Raw genomic sequence first — 16205 nt, 5'->3', positions numbered from 1 at the left:
TACCTCACTAATGCTCTTGTGGCTGAATGGAAGCGTAGTGCCCGCAGCAATGTTCCAACATCTAGTGGAAAGCCTTCTCAGAAGAGTGGAGGCTGTTATAGCAGTAAAGGTGGAACCAACTCCATATTATGCAAATGATTTTGGAATGAGATGTTTGATGAGCAGGTATCCACATACTTTTGGTATGTAGTGTATTATTACTTGACAACAATTGTAAGCCTCACTAACTTTCTCGCTACATAATTATTATAAGCTTGAAATGTTGCACGTTAAATTGGCTGCAAATTCATACCTTCGTGTGAATAAAATGTGTTTTGAATGCACCAGTCTTTAATGATACGTAGTTATGGAAATATATTGAAAACCTACATTTTGAGAACCAATTCCAGAGCCATGCAGCTACCGAATACACAATTATTACATAGATAGAAAATTAGTGAGGCTTACAGTGACTTGTCTTTGAAGTAAAGATAGTCTCCCCCTATGAAAACAAGCACCTCTAGGTACCGATTTGACAGCAGGTAATTACCGGTTCATTTCAATTACCACCTAATTTCCTATGAAACACCAGGTAAATACTAGTGGACGTTGTGAGATGGCAGGTCATTCCTGTGTTGTGGGGCCTGTGCTGTGGGGAGCCCAGTGACGTGGTACGTTGAAGGGTATGATCTGACAGGACATTGATCTGACAGGACATTGATCTGACAGGACATTGATCTAGTCTATCAGGCCAGGTCCAGGAGACAGCCCGGTGAGCTCTGATTACTGAAGGAGAGGTTGCTATGCTTGGCTTCACTCCACAGAACTGGGACTAGCCACTGGTCAGTGCCAATGAATAACTGAATATATCTGTGGAATCATTTTCTTTACTCTAAATGTATAGGTCCTGGAGTTTTTGTTTGGATAATACTATCAATTTTGTCTATTTTTGTTTCTCTAAAGTTACTGTCAATCAATCAAATCAAATCAAATGTATTTATAAAGCCATTTTTACATCACCAGATCAATCAGTAAGATACAGTATCTACTGTATATGAAGACATATGCCTACACTATATTACTTCATTGTATTCTGGTCTTGAAGAGGAATTAAGATCATGTATTATTTTCATAAGAGCACAGTTCTTTTACCAATAGCTGTTGTGTGTCTGTGGAAAGCTTCAGTATCTCTTACGGAAAAACCACATAAATTTCACGTGAACACGTGATCTCGTGTGATCTCATGTGATTTAATGTGAAGTTAATAACGTGGCAACAAGTGAAGCAACATGTGATAAAATAAAATTACACGTGACAAAGTGAGCACGTGAGAACATGATCTCATATGAAATTCATGTGAAACACAGTAAATGTGACAACATTGAATATAAGGTGCGATCATCACTGCACTTTGATAGGTGGGGTAATGTACTGGGGGGGCTCATTAGCATATTTGGGGGCATGGTCAAATATTTAATTTAGAGCTAGTCACCATGTAACTGTAATACGCACTTTACTACCAGACCATCAGGTCAGGTACTAGTTACAGTAAATTACTGTGAATTTAACATTAACTTCCTGTGAACCAGCTGTCATTAAACTACTGGAAAATGCACAGTAACCTCAACAGTGCAGCTCTTGATTGTCACAAGTTATTACAAAGCTTGCAGAACTGACCATGTCAAAGACGTGCTCAACCTACATCTTCTTTTCCTTCTTCTTCTTTAAATTTGCATTGGCGGATCGCAACCAACTGAAAGATGCATATAGCGCCACCTACTATACAGGTCACGGCCTCCCTTTCATCTGTTTTTCTTTTCTATCCCTGTGCTTCTGCCTACTGTTCTGGAGTGTGAATTTATTACACTTTGACACAAAAAGGGAAGGGAAAAGAATGGGGCAAAGGGAAGAAAAATTGCCCTACCAACTAACCCTACAACCATTAAAACCTCACCACTATTCCACTACTTGGCCCTATCTGATCCTACACCAGGCAGACAGCCTGGGAGGACGAGACACGATCGTTCAACACACCTTGTAACTCTTCTGCAGTAAAATCTTGTACGTCCAATACGTCGCTGCAGCTGCCACCACAAAAATCTATTTTCTGTGATTTACATTCCATTTCTGTGGTACACTTAATAACCATGGCTATGAACGCTAAGAAACCAACCTTACTGAAAAACATGTTATTCCTATCACTCTCTATTGGCCTCGTCCTACTCACAGGGATCCTCTTAGGATCCCTCACCCTGTATGCGTCTTCCTCTACTACTCTCTTCACTGCCTCAGCATACAACACCTTCTGTACTACTCTGATCCTGGCAACCTCAACCTGCCTTTCTCTCACCGGAAACTTCTGATCTCCAGCACCATGGGTATCCCTACAGTTCACACACACAACTTTTTCCAAAGATACTATACATTCCTTTGTCTCATGCCCTCCTGTACACTTCTCACATCAAGGAATCTCCCTCCTAAACACTGCTCCAACATGACCATAAGCTTTGCACCTTAAACACCTTAATGGGTTCGGAACAAAAGCTCTCACAGGATAACTGACACATCCTAACGTGACTTTTTAGAGTAAGGACTGAATCATGTGTCTTTTTTGTTTTCAAAAACTCTGTAGCATTCCCCTAAATATTCTTTACTTATAATACATATCTGCACTGAGCAAAAGAGTGGCATCTGCACTGCTATTTTCATTATTCTGACTATTCTCTCGTCATTGATTTAATTTACTTATTTCAATTTGTGGGTTTTCAATATAGTTGTCTAGTGTTGGTGGGGCATATTAATCTGTTTTAATGTCCCTCCTGAATCTCTATTATAAATATAATTATTTTCTTGAGTGTATTCTAAATAAAGCTGAGATTGACTTTGAAATCAAAGTATAGGAAGACAGTTGAAATCAGTTACTGACAAATACATGGTGGTGTTGCAGGAAAATCAGAATGTTGTGAACCAAGAGGTTGTTAAATAATAATTACTGTATAAATAAACATACAAAATGTAATCATGTACGTGAAATATGTAAGTTGATAACACTATGTTAAAAGCACTGCGTGTGTATATCTCATGAGAACATTTGAATCCACATGTGAAATTGTGATTTTCCGTTAGGATACAGTACTGTATGTGCTTGTGGCCATCAGATTGCTAAAAGGCAGTTTCATGATGTGACAGAAAAATGAGTTCAGCCCTTCAGTACCATGTGTGTCTCTCTCACGGCAAGGGGAATCCCATCATATTTGTTTAATTTCCTACAAATACATTGCTATGGAAACAGGGAGGACATACCTGGTAGGCTAGATAAAATTTGTTCAATGTGAACTCACCTCACATGTCCCCTTACCTTCTGATGAGTCATTAGAGGCTAAATCCCTGGACTTCACAGGGTCGTTTTGACCCCTGCTTCCGACAAGCAACATTGAGTGAAATCATAGGCACTTATGGGTACTCCATGCCTGCAGCTCCAGGAAACCTCAGGCTCCGGAGGACTTCCAAAGGACAAGTCTACAGTAGTGCATAGTTCTTTGCCAAACATTGCTTTGAAGATGCAGGGTGGTGGTTCTCGTCTTGTTCACCCCCCAGCTTGACTTTCTTTAACAGGTTTTTGTCAAAATGTCTCCCCTGATCACTGTGGAGACCTTTTATTTGTTTTTATTTTATTTAACCTTTATTTAGGCAAGTCATTCTAGACCTTGCAGTGCTCCAAACTGTCAGAACATCTCATCCACCAGCTTGATGGCAGTAGTTGTGGAGTCCTGGTGGGGAACCACAAGCTTCTTTCAACTTGGTGAAGCAGTCCATGGCTACAAGTATGAACCATTTGCCCGCCTCAGTCGCGGGGTAAGGACCCAGAATGCCCACACCAACCGCTCCATGGGGGCCCACTTGGGCCTTTGTGGGCAGTACAGGTGACGCAGGCATGCACATACTGCTCCAGCCCAGTCAAATTTCTCTCTGTTTGCCCAAAGTGGCCCGCACCCACCAACCCATGGACAGCTCTGAGGGCATGGACCCTCAAACTCCTCTGCTTGCACAAGGTCATCCAGGTAGACAACACACTCGTTGTGGGAGGGTTATGGCCAGCACTTGCTCCATAAGGCGCCCACAGGTTGGCGGAGTATAAGAAATCAACGCCTTTTTTACACTTCTAATCTGAAAATGGCTCATCCATCTGGTGGAGGTATGGGTGTGTTGCTATCCCACTTCTGACACCAAAATAGATTATATTCAAAATGGAATGGTAATACAGTTCTTATATTGCATTTGCATGTACATAATCTATGAAATGGCTTCAAAACTGGCAGTGAACAAGATGAACATTTATTGGCATAACACAACAGAACACTTACACTGGAACTCTCACTCATGGTTGCACAAAAATAACTGTGCAAACCACACCCCAAAATATTATAATGAGCCGCCACTGCTACAATGGTAGAATCTCAGTTGCATACTCCTCACGTCCTCTCTTCGCTTTCCTCGACTTCTCAAAACCCATGGGAGGAGAAGGTCAGAGGGGAGGGGTCTCTGGCTTTCTCATCCAATGGGTTTTGAGAAGAAGGTGAGGAGCGAGGACATGAAGATTATGCAATTGAGATTCTCCCATTATGTTGTAAGAAAAGGGAAGGATAAAATTGGAGGAAATTAAGCAATTATAATGACAATGGTTCCCCTTGGTAAGAGTAATTTAAAAGGCAAACTATCTCTTCGTGTGCAGGTTTGGGCAACATGCCAGTGAAATCCACTTTGTGAGGAAGGGAAGGAAATAATGGCTTTCATTAACCCTTTTCATTCTACAATAGGCTCTCCACACTAATACTGTATGTGTTTCTAATTTGCTTCTATCTAAATTAGCACTCACCAGCTCTCACTACCCAGCGCCCATCCCCTTCAAAGCTGCCAGTTATAATAACCATGGAAACAGGACTAATTGAGACACAAAAGGGATTCTTCTATAGTAAGTATTAACTTCTTCCAGTTCCAATGCTCTCCCTAATAAGTTGATTTACCTTACTTTCAAAAATAGAACATGAGGTTAGAAAATCTTAATTATCAGTTTTCATCTTATTTGAAGGAGAAATGTTACAATTGATAAAAACCTGGCAAAGACGAATACAATCATTGGTTTGTGTGCAATCATTTGGATCCACCTGTTACATTGTCCGACTCTCAGTACACCCCACTTACAGGTCTGGCTCCGTTATCACTTTGGTACCATTTCTAGAACACAGCTGGGAAACATCCCCCAGACACACATTGATAAGCGAATTGGTGTGCTCTGCACTTCTGTGATGACGAATGGAGCCTCAAAAGCTGAGTGTTTCAGTTGGAGAACACAATTAAACATTGACAATGTATTCAAGGGTTGTCACTAGTTACCACAGTAAAAATTGTGGAAAACAAACATTTGCTTTTTGTCTTAGTTTAAGGCTAGGGTTAGGAATAAGGTTAGCAGTGTGGTTATGGTTAAGATTTAAAATCAGATTTTAAGAAGAGAAGTAGTTGAAATAAGCAGGGTTTAGACATAATCATGACTTTGTGGCTGTGGTAACTAGTGACGACCCTCCAAGGGAGATCCACAGAAGTAGAGGAATCTATTTGATTCTTTGCATTATCAGTCACAGATAACAAGCAGCTAATGTGGGCATAATGTGGACAAATTCATTTCCTTGTAACAATCAAATTAAACATGAATTTACAATATTTGAATATCATTTCAATTTCGATTAGTCTACCGTGATGCCTGAGATAAAAATGTAAATAAGATAACCATTACAGTACATATACTGTATTTAGTAAATACCCTTTGTAATATTCATGGGTTGAAGCACTCAGCATTTACATCACATTCTTGTTGCAAACAATGAAAAATAAGATAACTCAATAGGCCTACATGGATGGTACACACACTTCAAGACTCAGAACATACACCGTCTTGGGGGGCTCTTTACTGAGTCTCAGCAGTAGAGAACAGGACATTGATGGACAAACCTGACTATTCTGCAGCCGGTGATAAACTGAAAGAGGCTATACTTGACGGCAGCACAGTTCCCCTCAGTGATCTCTGAATCTCCCAGGAGTCTGAGCAGTGCAGAAAGTACAAGAGCACTGACCTAAAAACGGACTTCCGCCATGCAGCTCTCTGAAGTACTAAAAACACAAACTGGGAGAACATACAGAAGTGGCTATGCATTAAAACAGCTTATTATCAATGGAATGGGTCTGTGAACAAGGAGGGCACACCCCCTTAACATGTCAAAGTGGCACAGGAAGCTCACAAAGTGATGCCAAGTGAATGCGAGCTGTTGCTGAAGTCAGAATTACAGGATAACATAGTTCATAGAGTGGTGAGGAGACAGAGGGTGAGAACCTGTAGACATACCACAGGCATGTCACCTCCGTTTACACCTGCAGCAGAGTACACAGGACAACCTATTAACTGAGGGCTTTCAAGCTACTCCTGACACATCACACAAACACATACAGTGTGACACTCACATATGTGCACACACACATGCACATACAGTACATACAAACAGAAACAACAACAAGGCACTGAAACTATGACAAGGACACTGCCCATCACACATCTGTGTATCCACACACACAGACAACACACACGCACAGATAACACACCTCTTACGGAAAAACCTCATGAATTTCACATGATCACGTGTGATTTTATGTGAAGTTAATGTTAACATTTGAGTACATTTGGAAACATGATCTCATGTGAAATAAATGTGTGGGGCTGCACATTTTTTACATGTGATACCAGGAAACTATACGTGACAACATTTTTGCGCATGTGAAAACCCAGGTGTCAAATTGAGAATATTTTACTTTAAAAGGCATAATTGAAATAAATTCAATTTAAACAGTCATGGTCCCCTGCAGGTTTTGTCTTTTTCCCGGTTTGTTCCAGGGACGTCCCCAAGAACGTTTTTAGGACATTCCTAGAACCTTGTGTCATGGTCTCCTGGAGGTTTTTGTCTAGTTGCAGTGAAAATGTAGTAAAACTACATGTTACTGTATTTTTTCAGCTAAATTAAGGTGTTAATGTTGAAGGACAGTATTCTGCTTCCTTGGGACTCAACCTAACTCACACCTTATTGATTGTTAGCTACCTGAAGTTCCTGCTGTGCCATAAGGTCTGTAGACAGAATGGCTATACATATATTGCCAAAAATATATTTTTGCACTTTGCCTGAAGTATATACAAGAACTTGAAGGTGTTATTTATATAAAATAACAGTATGCTGCTGTCTGATTTCAATGAGAGTAAAAAATCGGGTAGCATTTTGTACTGTGGCCACACTTGGGACTCAGCCTTAACTGGGATTTAAACATATAACCTCTGGTTGCTGGCAACCAGAAATGTCCTGATACATGTCCTGCTACACCACCAGCAGGGTGGGGGAGTAATGGATTACAAAAAACGTAACTGTAATCCGTTACGTTACCAGCAAAAATATTGTAACCAAATTACAGATACTTTTGAAAAACTAGATGATTACTTCATTGATTACATTTAAATTCATTACATTTACATTTAAGTCATTTAGCAGACGCTCTTATCCAGAGTGACTTACAAATTGGTGCATTCACCTTAAGATATCCAGTGGAAAAACCACTTTACAATAGTGCATCTAAATCTTTTGGGGGGGGGGTAGAAAGATTACTTTATCCTATCCCAGGTATTCCTTAAAGAGGTGGGGTTTCAGGTGTCTCCGAAAGGTGGTGATTGACTCCGCTGTCCTGGCGTCGTGAGGGAGCTTGTTCCACCATTGGGGTGCCAGAGCAGCGAACAGTTTTGACTGGGCTGAGCGGGAGCTGTGCTTCCTCAGAGGTAGGGAGGCGAGCAGGCCAGAGGTGGATGAACGCAGTGCCCTTGTTTGGGTGTAGGGCCTGATCAGAGCCTGAAGGTACGGAGGTGCCGTTCCCCTCACAGCTCCGTAGGCAAGCACCATGGACTTGTAGCGGATGCGAGCTTCAACTGGAAGCCAGTGGAGAGAGCAGAGGAGCGGGGTGACGTGAGAGAACTTGGGAAGGTTGAACACCAGACGGGCTGCGGCGTTCTGGATGAGTTGTAGGGGTTTAATGGCACAGGCAGGGAGCCCAGCCAACAGCGAGTTGCAGTAATCCAGACGGGAGATGACAAGTGCCTGGACTAGGACCTGCGCCGCTTCCTGTGTGAGGCAGGGTCGTACTCTGCGAATGTTGTAGAGCATGAACCTACAGGATCGGGTCACCGCCTTGATGTTAGTGGAGAACGACAGGGTGTTGTCCAGGGTCACGCCAAGGTTCTTAGCACTCTGGGAGGAGGACACAAGGGAGTTGTCAACCGTGATGGCGAGATCATGGAACGAGCAGTCCTTCCCTGGGAGGAGGAGCAGCTCCGTCTTGCCGAGGTTCAGCTTGAGGTGGTGAGCCGTCATCCACACTGATATGTCTGCCAGACATGCAGAGATGCGATTCGCCACCTGGTTATCAGAAGGGGGAAAGGAGAAGATTAATTGTGTGTCGTCTGCGTAGCAATGATAGGAGAGACCATGTGAGGATATGACCGAGCCAAGTGACTTGGTGTATAGTGAGAATAGGAGAGGGCCTAGAACAGAGCCCTGGGGGACACCAGTGGTGAGAGCACGTGGTGCGGAGACAGATTCTCGCCACGCCACCTGGTAGGAGCGACCTGTCAGGTAGGACGCAATCCAAGCGTGGGCCGCGCCGGAGATGCCCAGCTCGGAGAGGGTGGAGAGGAGGATCTGATGGTTCACGGTATCAAAGGCAGCAGATTGGTCTAGGAGGATGAGAGCAGAGGAGAGAGAGTTAGCTTTAGCAGTGCGGAGAGCCTCCGTGACACAGAGAAGAGCAGTCTCAGTTGAATGCCCAGTCTTGAAACCTGACTGATTAGAATCAAGAAGGTCATTCTGAGAGAGATAGCAGGAGAGCTGGCCAAGGACGGCACGTTCAAGTGTTTTGGAGAGAAAAGAAAGAAGGGATACTGGTCTGTAGTTGTTGATATCGGAGGGATCGAGTGTAGGTTTTTTCAGAAGGGGTGCAACTCTCGCTCTCTTGAAGACGGAAGGGACGTAGCCAGCGGTCAAGGATGAGTTGATGAGCGAGGTGAGGTAGGGGAGAAGGTCTCCGGAAATGGTCTGGAGAAGAGAGGAGGGGATAGGGTCAAGTGGGCAGGTTGTTGGGCAGCCGGCCGTCACGAGACGCGAGATTTCATCTGGAGAGAGAGCGTAGAAAGAGGTCAAAGCACAGGGTAGGGCAGTGTGAGCAGGACCAGCGGTGTCGTTTGGCTTAGCAAACGAGGATCGGATGTCATCAGCCTTCTTTTCAAAATGGTTGACGAAGTCATCCGCAGAGAGAGAGGAGGGGGGGGGGGAGGGGGAGGAGGATTCAGGAGGGAGGAGAAGGTAGCAAAGAGCTTCCTAGGGTTAGAGGCAGATGCTTGGAATTTAGAGTGGTAGAAAGTGACTTTAGCAGCAGAGACAGAAGAGGAAAATGTAAAGAGGAGGGCGTGAAAGGATGCCAGGTCCGCAGGGAGGCGAGTTTTCCTCCATTTCCGCTCGGCTGCCCGGAGCCCTGTTCTGTGAGCTCGCAGTGAGTCGTCGAGCCACGGCGCAGGAGTGGAGGACCGAGCCGGCCTGGAGGATAGGGGACAGAGAAAATCGAAGGATGCAGAAAGGGAGGAGAGGAGGGTTGAGGAGGCAGTATCAGGAGATAGGTTGGAGAAGGTTTGAGCAGAGGGAAGAGATGATAGGATGGAAGAGGAGAGAGTAGCGGGAGAAAGAGAGCGAAGGTTGGGACGGCGCAATACCATCCGAGTAGGGGCAGAGTGAGAAGTGTTGGATGAGAGCGAGAGGGAAAAGGATACAAGGTAGTGGTCGGAGACTTGGAGGGGAGTTGCAATGAGATTAGTGGAAGAACAGCATCTATTAAAGATGAGGTCAAGCGTATTGCCTGCCTTGTGAGTAGGGGGGGAAGGTGAGAGGGTGAGGTCAAAGGAGGAGAGGAGTGGAAAGAAGGAGGCAGAGAGGAATGAGTCAAAGGTAGACATGGGGAGGTTAAAGTCACCCAGAACTGTGAGAGGTGAGCCATCCTCAGGGAAGGAACTTATCAAGGCATCAAGCTCATTGATGAACTCTCCAAGGGAACCTGGAGGGCGATAAATGATAAGGATGTTAAGCTTGAAAGGGCTGGTAACTGTGACAGCATGGAATTCAAATGAGGAGATAGACAGATGGGTCAGGGGAGAAAGAGAGAATGTCCACTTGGGAGAGATGAGGATTCCAGTGCCACCACCCCGCTGGCTCGATGCTCTAGGGGTATGCGAGAACACGTAGGCAGACGAGGAGAGAGCAGTAGGAGTAGCAGTGTTATCTGTGGTAATCCATGTTTCCGTCAGCGCCAGGAAGTCTAGGGACTGGAGGGTAGCATAGGCTGAGATGAACTCAGCCTTGTTGGCCGCAGACCGGCAGTTCCAGAGGCTGCCGGAGACCTGGAACTCCACGTGGGTCGTGCGCGCTGGGACCACCAGGTTAGAGTGGCAGCGGCCACGCGGTGTGAAGCGTTTGTATGGCCTGTGCAGAGGGGAGAGAACAGGGATAGCCAGACACATAGTTGACAAGCTACAGAAGAGGCTACGCTAATGCAAAGGAGATTGGAATGACAAGTGGACTACACGTCTCGAATGTTCAGAAAGTTAAGCTTACCTTGCGAAAATCTTATTGACTAAAATGACGAAAATGCTAGCTAACTAACACAACACTACACTAATCAAGTCGTTCCGTTGTAATGTAATAGTTTCTACAGTGCTGCTAGTCGGTAGAGGTTGGCTATTATACAAAAGCAACTTTGTAGCTAGCTAACATAACATAACACTAATCAAGACGTTCCTTTGTAATGTATTTAGTTTCTACAATGCTGCTCGTCGGTAATAGTTGGCTGGGTATGGAACAATGGCGTCGCGGGGGACGGAAATAGCTGGCTAGCTAACCTAGCTAACCTAGCTATCCTCGATAATTACTAAACTACACAATTATCAAGCTATGACAAAGACAGCTATGTAGCTAGCTAGCTAACACTGCACTAGTCAAATCGTTCCGTTGTAATGTAATAGTTTCTACAGTGCTGCTAGTCGGTAGAGGTTGGCTATTATACAAAAGCAACTTTGTAGCTAGCTAACATAACACTAATCAAGACGTTCCTTTGTAACCTAACCACACTGCTAACCCTAACCTTAAATTAAAGATTAGGGTTTGAATATTTTTATGCACAAATTTTTGTTTTAATACATTTTGACTATATAGACAATTTTGACTGCTGCTGGCCAAGATTGCGGAAATTGCTCAGTTCTGCCTACAGGTCAAAATTCATGACAATTCATAAAGGAGATATGCAAAAAAATATAGTTGACACTTTTGTGTTTTCTCAATAACATTCAAATCAGCATTGAAAAAAGCCGCAAGTTTAAGCTTGTTCCTCCTGAGCGATTCAGAGAACACTATGATGACACACCAGATGGGTTTGATGGATAGGTTACACTGCAAGCTACAGTACCAGTCAAAAGTATGGACACACATACTCATTCAAGGGTTTTTCTTTATTTTTACTATTTTCTACATTTTATAATAATAGTGAAGACATCAAAACTATGAAATAACACATATGGAATCATCTAGTAACCAAAAAATGTTAAACAAATTTAAATATTCTTCAAAGTAGCCACCCTTTGCCTTGATGACAGCTTGGCAAATTCTTGGCATTCTCTCAACCAGCTTCACCAAGAATGCTTTTCCAACAGTTTTGAAGGAGTTCCCACACATGCTGAGCACTTGTTGGCTGGTTTTCCTTCACTCTGCCGTTCAACTCATCCCAAACCATCTCAATTGGGTTGAGATTGGGTGATTGTGGAGGCCAGGTCATCTGATGCAGCACTTCATCACTCCTTCTTGGTCAAATAGCCTTTACACAGTCTGGAAGTGTGTTGGGTCATTGTCCAGTTGAAAAACAAATTATAGTCCCACTAAGCACAAACCAGATGGGATGGTTTATCGCTGCAGAATGCTGTGTTAGCCATGCTGGTTGAGTGTGCCTTGAATTCGAAATAAATCACTGACAGTGTCACCAGCAAAGCAGACCCACACAATTACACGTCCTCCTCCATGCTTAACGGTTGGAACCACACATGCGGAGAACATTCGTTCACCTACTCTGCGTCTCACAAAGACACGACAGTTTGAACCAAAAATCTCAGATTTCCACCTGGTCTAATGTCCATTGCTTGTGTTTCTTGGCCCAAGCAAGTCTCTTTTTATTATTAGTGCCATTTAGAAGTGGTCTCTTTGCAGCAATTCGACCATGAAGGCGTGATTCACGCAGTCTCCCCTGAACATTTGAGATGTGTCTGTTACTTGAATTCTGTGAAGCATTTATTTGGGCTGCAAACGGAGGTGCAGATAACTCTAATGAACTTATCCTCTGCAGCAGAGGTAACTCTGGGTCTTCCTTTCCTGTGGCGGTCCTCATGAGAGCCAGTTTCATCATAGCCCTTGATGGTTCTTGTGACTGCACTTGAAGAAACGTTAAAAGTTCTTGATATTTTCCGAATTGACTGACCTTCATGTCTTAAAGTAATGATGGATTGTCATTTATCTTTGCTTGTTTGAGGTGTTCTTGCCATAGTATGGACTTGGTCTTTTACCAAATAGAGCTATCTTCTGTATACCACCCCTACCTTGTCACAACACAAATGATTAATTAACCTGTTAATTGAAATGCATTCCAGGTGACTACCTCATGAAGCTGGTTGAGAGAATGTCAAGAGTGTGCAAAGCTGTCATCAAGGCAAAGGGTGGCTACTTTGAAGAATCTTAAGTATAAAATATATTTTTATTTGTTTAACACTTTATAGGTTACTGCATGATTCCATATGTGTTATTTCATAGTTTTGATGTCTTGGCTATTATTCTACCATAAAGAAAAATAAAGAAAAACCCTTGAATAGGTAGGTGTGCCCAAACTTTTGATTGGTACTGTATATACTTAGGTTGGAGTCATTAAAACTTGTTTTTCAACCACTCCACAAATTTCTTGTTAACACACTATAGTTTTGGCAAGTCGTTTAGGACATCTACTTTGTGCATGACACAAATAATTTTTTCAACAATTGTTCACAGACATATTGTTTCACTTATAATTCACTGTATCACAATTCCAGTGGGTCAGAAGTGACCATACACTAAGTTGACTGTGCCTTTAAACAGCTTGGAAAATTCCAGAAAATGATGTCATGGCTTTAGAAGCTTCTGATAGGCTAATTGACATCATTTGAGTCAATTGGAGATGCACCTGTGGATGTATTTCAAGGCCTACCTTCAAACTCAGTGCCTCTTTATTTGCAGCATCATGTTGTGGGGGTGCTTTGCTGCAGGAGGGACTGGTGCACTTCAAAATAGATGTCATCATGAGGAAAGGAAAATTATGTGGATATATTGAAGCAACATCTCAAGACATCAGTCAGGAAGATAAAGCTTGGTTGCAAATGGGTCTTCAAAATGGACAATGACCCCAAGCATACTTCCAAAGTTGTGGAAAAATGGCTTAAGGACAACAAGGTCAAGGTATTGGAGTGGCCATCACAAAGCCCTGACCTCAATCCCATCGAAAATTTGTAGGCAGAACTGAAAAAGCGTGTGTGAGCAAGTAGGCCTACAAACCTGACTGACTTACACCAGCTCTGTCAGGAGGAATGGGCCAAAATTCACCCAACTTATTGTGGGAAGCTTGAGGAAGTCTACCCGAAACATTTGGCCCAAGTTAAACAATTTAAAAGCAATGCTACCAAATACTAATTGAGTATGTACATTTCTGACCCACTGGAAATGTGATGAAAGAAGTAAAAGCTGAAATAAATTATTCTCTACTATTATTCTGACATTTCACATTCTTAAAATAAAGTGGTGATCCTAACTGACCTAAGAAAGGGAATTTTTACTAGGATTAAATGTCAGGAATTGTGAAAAACTGAGTTTAAATGTATTTGGCTAAAGTGTATGTAAACTTCCCACTTCAACTGTATATATATATATATATTATTGAAGAATAGCTTTTAAATGCCTCATGAACTTAGTTCAACTGTCACGCTCCATGACAATCCATAATATAAGATTGTTTTCTCCAATGTTTGTAAACATTGTAAATGTAAACAAACACTGTATAGCCTTATAACATGGTTAAAACAATCATTTTGGTATCATTGATGCTCAGTCCTTGCATCCATTGCTCTGACTACTAATCTGAGAGTGGTCACTGTTTACCAACACAGAGACAATTTTGTTACTGTTTCATCTGTGGATTTGCCCTTTAAACAGCTGCATGTTATCAAAATATCAATGTGTCACCGACAAAAAGTTAAACAATATGCCCATAGAAAATGCAGGATATGGCTGTAACGGCCGTCGTTGAAGAGAGAAGGGGACCAAGGTGCAGCGTGCTCATCATTATTTATTTTAATTAACGTGAACACGAAAACAAGAAACGACAGTTTCACAGGCTATAATAACAGCAGTGCAAAATACAACTACCCACGATGAGACAGGTGAAAACAAGCTCCCTAAGTATGACTCCCAATCAGGAACAACGATGTACAGCTGTTCCTGATTGAGAGCCACACCAGGCCAACAAAGAAATACAAAACCTAGAAAACCTAGAAACCCAAAACAAGAACATACACCAAAAACCCCCGGAACACATAAATACAATACCCCTCTACATACACATAACCCCCGAACCATATAAAACAAATACCCTCTGCCACATCCTGACCAAACTACCATAACCAATAACCCCTATACTGCTCAGGACGTGACAATGGCATTCATTTTTCACATGTAAGTAGCACTTTTTAGTAGTGCTAGCATGCCATTCCAGGAGCGCAGCATTTATTTTTCAACGAATCAATGAGCCCAATCAATCCTTCATGACAACAAAATCATAAACAACAGAGTAGGGCTGGCTAATAAGTCCTTAGTTTTGGGGTTATGCTCAGGTAAAACAATTTGGCTAATCTATAGTTCCATATTTCCAAGTCCTATTCTTGAAGATCATTCATTGGAATGACTGGAATTCTGATAGACTTTGGTTTTTAATGATATAATTTAATCGTATTATTATATGTAGTAGAAAGTGATGGGTTATTATAAGTCTGCATAACCAACCCATAAAGTAACATTTAACATCCATATATGGACAGCTATGTAAACTTTAACATTGACTTATCCTTCAATAGATGTGGTTGAATTGTTATCATACATTTTTGACTTCTTCTGATGCCTCTTAAAGGGAAAGTAATCTAAAAGTAACTGAATGTAATCAGATTACGTTACTGAGTTTGGGTAATCCAAAAGTTACATTTCTGATTACAATTCTGGCTGATCTATTCTTCCATATTTCCAAGTCAAGGGGTATAACATTAATTGGAATGACTGGAATTCTGATAGACTTTGGTTTTTAATGTAAAGATATAATTTAATCGTATTATTATATGTAGTAGAAAGCGATGGGTTAGAAGAAGCACACATAACCAACCCATAAAGTAAAATGTAATATCCACATATGGCCAGCTATTTAAATGCTAACATTGATTTATCCTGCAATAGATGTTCAATTGGTAATATACATTTTGGCTTCTAATGCCTCTTAAGGGGAAAGTAATCTAAAGGTAACTGAATATAATCAGATTACATAACTGAGTGTGGGGATTCCAAAAGTTACGTTAATGTTTACAATTTTGGACAGGTAACTAGTAACTGTAACAGATTACATTTAGAAAGTAACCTAACCAACCCTGACCACCAGGTCTGTGAACATAAAAGAGATATGGCCACAGACCTACTGGCAATAATGATTTTCTGCAATTTGCTAAAAGCTGCAGAGAATCAAGTAAATAATTGTCCAATGTAAAACTAGCAGTGCGCAAGGACACTTAACATAGAGTATATAGTGGGATTTGAACTTGGAACTTTTTGGTTGAGTGCATTGCTCCTTCTGCAGTGCCACCACGTTCATACTTATTGCTTGGAACATTAACATAAGGGTATGGTTAGGGTACAGCGTTGTTCCCTGGGCTACAAAAAATGGCAACTTGTTGACAGAAGTTAGTGTGAATTTGTAATTTCTTACTGATAAACTGTTGCCAG

This window comes from Salmo trutta, chromosome 20, assembly GCF_901001165.1.
Source record: "Salmo trutta chromosome 20, fSalTru1.1, whole genome shotgun sequence".
NCBI lineage: Eukaryota > Metazoa > Chordata > Actinopteri > Salmoniformes > Salmonidae > Salmo > Salmo trutta.
Note: the sequence above shows the minus strand (reverse complement) of the source record.